This window comes from Sminthopsis crassicaudata, chromosome X (genome assembly GCF_048593235.1).
Source record: "Sminthopsis crassicaudata isolate SCR6 chromosome X, ASM4859323v1, whole genome shotgun sequence".
Taxonomy (NCBI): domain Eukaryota; kingdom Metazoa; phylum Chordata; class Mammalia; order Dasyuromorphia; family Dasyuridae; genus Sminthopsis; species Sminthopsis crassicaudata.
The window spans coordinates 33,831,772-33,839,055 of NC_133623.1; the positions used below are offsets into that span (position 1 = coordinate 33,831,772).

Consider the following 7,284-nt stretch of genomic DNA (forward strand, 5'->3'; position numbering starts at 1 on the left):
GCAGAACTAGGAGATCACTGTACACTTCAACAATGATACTGTACGAGGATGTATTCTGATGGAAGTGGAAATCTTCAACATAGAGAAGAGCTAATCCAGTTCCAACTGATCAATGATGGACAGAATCAGCTACACCCAGAAAAAGAACACTGGGAAATGAGTGTAAACTGTGAGCACTGTTTTTTTTGTTTTGTTTTGTTTTGTTTTGTTTCTCTTCCCAGATTATTTTTACCTTCCGAATACAATCCTTCTTTTGCAACAACAACAACAAAATTCAGTTCTGCACATATATATTGTACCTAGGATATACTATAAGATATTTAATATGTATGGGAATGCCTGCCATCTAGGGGAGGGGGTGGAGGGAAGGAGGGGAAAAACTTTTGGAATACCCCCATATTCCTTACCATCTCTTGGAGTCTTTGCTTTTTCTTTATTCTATTTGAAGCTTAAGTTTAAAGCTTAACACGTCAAAGTGCATTAAGGCTTTTGGAGTACTTTTCACTAAAACAAAAAAGAACCAGAAATCTGTACAGACATTATAAGACAACCAACCTGGAAAATATAAATAAGAATCATCTGAAATCCAGAACACCGTCCCCACTCCTACTTCAATTCCTGAACAAAAGCCTAGATGACATATTTTGAGGAATCATGAATGAAAATTGCTTAAGACAGATGATAACCAAAAACCAAAATGAAAATAGAATACACCAATCACCTCCTGAAAGAAACTTCAAAATGATAATTCTTTGGAACAATTTAAGGAAAGTCTAGAGTTCCTCATTTAAAAAAAATACTAAAAGCAGTCAGAAAGAGTTCAAGTATCAAGAAATCAAAGTCAGGATCACACAGATTTGACTACTGCCATATAAAGAAAAGGAGATCTTGGAACATGCTATTCCCAAAGTCAAAAGAGAAAAGTGTATAAACAAGAATAACTTATGAAGCAAAATTGAGTATGATTTTACAAGGGAACAAAAAGACCCATTTTCAACAATGGAACACAGCTTTGCAATTTGATAACTGATTAAAGATGCAAATAATGCTCATTTATTGTAAAAAGATATTCAAGACAATAGAATAAAATGCCTCCTTATAGGCTCTTTTATAGCAAGGAGTCTTCTGTTCAAAAATCAAGACTATCCATGCTTGCTTAGATGATGCAGCAAAAGAAATAATCCTGTTCAATGACACTGAAAGTATATATCAGTTGAGACATACAACACATTCAACAAAAGTATTTGCCACTCTGCTTAAGGAGATTCAGCAAAGAGTCCAGGTCAAGGAAGGATTCCCTGTAGTAAAAAAAAAAAAAAAAAAAAAAAAAAAAAAAAAAAAAAAAGGTGAGGTCCTCAAGATGTTACTGTTGGGGATGATATTGTAGTGAATTCTTATTCATATTTTCTTTATTGTACAATTTTTCTTATCCATTCTTTGTTACAGTGGTACTAGTCCAGCCGGAAGGTTCTCCCAGTGAAGTTTCTCTTGATTTCTTCAAACATTGTGAGGGTGCCAGTAAAGAACTCTGGACATCAAGCTGTCAACAATATCTGGAGTGTATTACCTTTCCATCAGAATGTGAGTAGCACACTTTATCATTGGTCCTCTGGGTTTGTGGAGTTGGCCACTGCATTGATCTGAGTTCTTAAGGTTTTCAGATTTATCTTTCTTTATAATTATTTTGTTATTGTATTCCTCACTCTTGTCAGATGACAACCCTCCCTCCCTCCCTCCCCCTCTCTCTCATATGCTTTACCCCTGCATTTAGACTTTTGAGGTTACGTTATAGCCTGCTGATAGCCGCAGAGCACTTTTTCATTACCCTCTGTGGGATACTCATCTTTAATTCTTCAGAGGTAACACTATTCCAAGTTCTGTTGCCATACAGCAATACCAATAACATATTTGTACTGAAAAAATGGACATTGGATGTTAGGATTTGAGATCAGTTAAGAGTGCTTTGTGATTTTCTGAAAAGCAATCTAGTAGGCTGCCCTTCTTTTCAACCCCTGGCCCACCTCCTTGTTTATTTGTACTGACTATACCAGGCACACCTATAAGCTCCGCTAGGTATTCATTCAGATGCATATTGAAGTCAGAGCATTGATAGTTTTCCCTTGGTCTTTCCTGTGTGGATGCATAAACCTTTGAATGATTACAAATTCCTTCCAGGAAGTTCTGCAGTACCTCAAGGGCTCCCTTGGTGCCTGGTGGAATGTAAACTCCTGTGAAGTCTGCATCTGTGTCTGCACCCTTTGTGGTTCCACTGCACGTGGACACTTTTGTAATTCTGATTCTCATTATCACCCCAGAATATATGTCCGCCACTGTTTTAGGAAATGCAGAACTCAATTTTCTCTTGAGTTGGAATGACAAGAGGCAAATCAATGGAAAAGCAAAACATACCAGTATCGGAGCCTCCATAGTCATTTTTCATATAGACACAGTCCATATCAGTATAGGTTTTCCATGTCTCAAAGGTGATGGGGACCTGGACTTTCTTTTCAAAACTCAATTTTATTTTACTTTCACTGTTCCTGTCAAAGCTTTCGCTTGCAGAGAACAGTTCTGCAGGCAGACCAAGTTCTTCTGAAGATGGTTTTAGAAACTGAATAGTCAGTGGATGGTTGAGGGAAATCCAAAATCAAGTTTTTTCTCTTCATGAAGTTTGAGGCTAGAAGTGCATTCTCCCAGGTCTAATAAATCAAACTGAAGATCCCCCATGGATTCCCCCTGGGAATCTGAGAAGACACAGATTGCAGCAAGGGACAGGACCCTTGGAGTTTGCAAACACAACAGTTTTTTTGGTGTGGCCAGAAGAACATTTTCCATCATTTCGGGTTTTTTTGCTTTGTGCTTGATGCTGAGACACGGTTTAAAATTTCTTCACTGGAATTCATCTTAAGGGCCCAGGAAACCGTTCAGAGGTGGTGAATGGACAGGGCAGATTCTCACAGCCATATCCACTGGCACGACAGAACTGGTTAGAGGCCTGGGATCTAACACCTGAATCACTCTGGTGCAACTCACTGGGTACTAAGTCAGCCACTCAAGCTTCCAGAACCAGCAGGACTTTCTCACTGGCCCAGTTTTTCTGGGTCAGTGAACCTCCTCCACACTGACTCAGAGCAGACTAGTGCCTTCCCTATACAATTTTGTAAATGAGGAAACAATTAATCATTACCATTTCAGAGGTATTTGAGCTGTCTAGATTTATATAAACACAAAGTTCTTTACTGAAAAGAGAACTCAGAGGTCATCTAGTCCAACCTATACTTAAATGACAACCATCTCTACAATGCATACAATTTTTTTTTTGCTTAAAGATCTCTAGTGAGAGGAAGCCCATTGTATCTCAAGGCAATATATTCCAATTTTAAGTCATAATTTTCATCCTCCAAATGAATTGTGAAGCATTACCTGGATTTAGAAGATCCTTGCATCAGGAGAATAATTTCTTTATTATAAAGGAAATAAAAAAATCTGTACCCTGACTTCAGTTAGAAAGATGCTAAATATAGATTACATTATTAGCCATTGATTTGATCTGAATATTATCGCATTGATAAGAATTTGCTAGAAAGAGTGACTATGCTGTACTTTTCAAGATAACACAATAAGAACCCAGAACATCTCTTTTTGGTCATTCTCCATCATACATCTATTGAATTGACCTGAATTGCCTCATTGTGGAAAAGAGCCATGTCCATCAGAGTTGATCATCACATAATTTTGTTGTTGCTGCACACATTGTTGTCTTGGTTCTGCTCATTTCACTAGCATCAGTTCATGTAAATCTCTCCAGGCCTTTCTGAAATCGTTCTGCCAATTTTTTCTTATAGAACATTAGATTTAATTAATTAGAACATAGAACATTTTCTTATAGAGCATTAAGATTCACATATCATAACTTATTCAATTGTTCCCCAAATGATGAGCATCCATTAAGTTTCCAGTTCCTTGCCACCACAAAAAGGCCTGCTACAAACTCAATAAGCATTTATTAAGGAATCATTATGTCCCTGGCACTGTGCTAAGAGCTGGGGATACAAAGAAAGGCAGAAGATAGCTCCTGCTCTCAAGAACTCATAGAGTAATAGGGAAGACAACTTGTAAACAAATACAAACAAGCTATATACACAAAATATTGGAAATAACAGACAGAAGGTACTAAGGTTGGAAAAGGCTTTCTGTAGAAGGTGGAATTTTAGGTGGGACTTGAACAAAGCAGGGGAAACCAAGAGCAGAGATGAGAAGGGAAAACATGGACAGCTAGGGAAAATGCTTGAAGATGGAGGGTCTTGCACAAGGAACAGTAAGGAGGCCAATGTTACTTCCTCACAAAGTCGAGCAATAGGAAAATATAAGAAGATTGGAAACTTAGGAAGAAGCCAAGTTATGAAAGACTGAAATCCAAACAGGATTTCATATTTAATTCTATAGGTGATAGGGTGGAAGTTCAATGGATAGGAGAGTGGCATCAGACCCATGCTTTAGAAAGATCAGTTTGTTAGTTGAAAATAAGATGGCATGGAGTGGGGAGAGATTTGAGGCAGAGAGATCAACTAAAAAGCCTTTTTAAGTTTGAGGTGTCTGAAGCCTGAACAGGAATAAATATAAGAGAAGTTAGGAAAGTAGACATGAAAGGAGTGGACACCTCGATTAGATATAGGGGATGAGAGATAGTGAGGAGTCAAAAATGACAACTAGATTGTAAGAATAAGTCTCTGAGAGTATCATGGTTCCCTAAGGCACAATAAGAAGGCTCTTATGGGGACATGTGCATTCAATGCCAAAGGAATTTGGAATGATGCCATGACTCCTTATCCCTGTGACTGTGGCAAGGGAAGAGGGGGCTGCATTAAAGAAGGCAGGCCACTGGGCTAAGAAGAGCTAGCCACTCATTAGACTTGGAAGGAAGAGAAGGCTTTTCTACCCTAGCTCTTACTTCCTTTTGGATGTGACTTTAAAGAGTTCATTAGGACTTGCCAGGATGGGGGAGGAACTTCAGCCACTCAAGGCAGGCAAAATCAGCTACTTATACCTCGATTCCGGGAATACGTGTAAGGGAGCCTGAGATTGGAAATCAATATCCTGACTTCCTCTTCTGCATGGCATCTCCTTCACTTTGCCCAGATGACCAGTTATCCAGAGGTTCATGTTCCCACCTTTCATGTGTAGCTCACAGATTCTAGGGGTTTTCAGGAGATGCTATGTTATGAAAGTTCTCAGAGAAGATGACTACCATTGGGAAGATGGCTTCTACAGCAATGGCAGATACAAAAACAAAAGGCATCCACCACTAAAACTAATATATAAAATTTGCTGGCATCAACAAAAACACCGAATGGTGTTTCTTATCCTTGGAGGTCTTTTTATCCATAAACCTGAGCTCTGAGTATACTTGTTATCAGTAGGGATGAAGGGGAAGGAAGAGTCAGTGGGAAGTACGATATTAACAAAGAACATATGAACAAAATACTTTTTAAAAGTGAACCGTAACAGCGAACTCTACTGCTGTTTGTATAGCACTGAAATGTTGAAAGACATAAAGGAAGGCCTCCAGGGCATGGGTAGAGCCTTTATAGAGGATCCATGGGAGGAGATGAACTTGTCCTTTATGTGCCTTACGGAATGACAAGTGGCTAATATGATGTGAATGTAAGCTTCCTCAAGGTGTGGACTACTTGCTCAAGAAACACTTAAGCTGAAGATCAGTCACTCTGTTTTTGAGAGCCAAGTTTTCTTCTGAGGTAGAATGGAGATCAAGGGATAGCCTAAAATTGTAAAAGATCTGAGTTCAGTACTCCACTGCTAATATATTTTATGAATCCTGACAAGTCACATAACCTCTTAGTGCATCCAGGAGTTCACTAAGATTTGAAATGTTTCAGTGTATATACATCATTGAAATGTATTAGCTTGTCTGAAAGAGTAACTATGAAGAGATAGCGTTCAAGATGACACAAGAAACACCCAGAATTCAGAGAATCTCATTAGTCAGGCAAGGAAACAGTTGTAAAGCACCTACTGTGTGTCAGACACTGGGCCAAGGACAATTCCTGTCAGCTGTTGCCTATTCTCTCTTCATGCTCCCTAAGCTCCTCTAGTCATTGCATTTAGTGATCTAGTTATTATGCAACTGACAGAGGGTAAATGGACCTTTTCTTGCTTTCTTTGGTGAGGGTCCCTAAGTTCCAAGTTATACCACCTAGTCACTGCAATTCATAAAAGAAAGGTTTCCCTTAGGTGATAACATTTGTCACCTTATGTTTACCAGGCAAATATTGGGGTGTAGAGAGTTCTATATATGCTCAGACTCAGCAAAAGCCCTCTATATGGAACTCTTCTACATGGGGATTTCTAGGAGTCTAGAGAAGAGTGGAGATTACAATAAGCAAGTGTTGAACTTTTTCTAGTGGTGGTGGTAGAGACAGCACACCACACTAGCTGCTGAGGATACTGAGACAAGATTAAGCTAGTTCCTATCCTCAAACTGTATGTTTTCAAGGGGTATGCCAGCTGTGTGTAAATAACAAATGTTGCTTAACAGGCCTTCAAGCTAGGCTTAGACTGGTAGCCATGTAAGGGAGCCCAAATTGCTAAGGGTCATAGGAATTGCATTTCTTCCCAGTCTGGGAAAAGAAGAAACTAATATGAGACAACCGAAGGGCAGTTTGGGACTAGAGTAGGAAAAAAGGATCATGCACAGATAAAAAGGCAAAAAACTAGAGCAGCACTGGGGGACCAACAACAGCTGTGGGCGGGATGACTGGGAAAACTGAAGGAGCAAAGTCTAAGACTGGTTTAGTAGGGCTATTCAGTGACATGGCCAGCATGCTGAAGGGAAAAAAGAGATAGAAAACGAGGCAGCCTTACTCTCCTTCCCTGCCTTACCTCGATTGGAGACATTTAGCACCCATGTCTAAATGTGCCCTTTGATTTTGTAAAAATGGAGTCAGACATGCAATGTATGCATATATGTACAAAATATATACATATACACATACATGTGTATGTCACATATTTATATTTATGTCATATATATATATATATACACAAAAGGACACAGAGATAAACATTGATCATATATATATATATATATATATATATACACAAAAAATACATATAAACATTGATAGAGAGAAATATGAATACAGGTAGATGATAGATCTTTAGATAAAGTGGCCTGCCCTGTGTCCCTTTTCTCTCAACACAGGAGAGAAGGAATTTTTCTAGCAAATGGCTAGGATCCCAAGCTCAGCATGTGAGTTTTCTCTT

At 38.8% G+C, this 7,284-nt stretch overlaps 1 pseudogene; it reads right to left on the minus strand.

The window, feature by feature from the left end:
* Window positions 1–470: 470 nt before the first annotated feature.
* Window positions 471–6,915, minus strand: LOC141549007 (protein phosphatase 1 regulatory subunit 3C pseudogene; annotated as a pseudogene).
* Window positions 6,916–7,284: the final 369 nt, after the last annotated feature.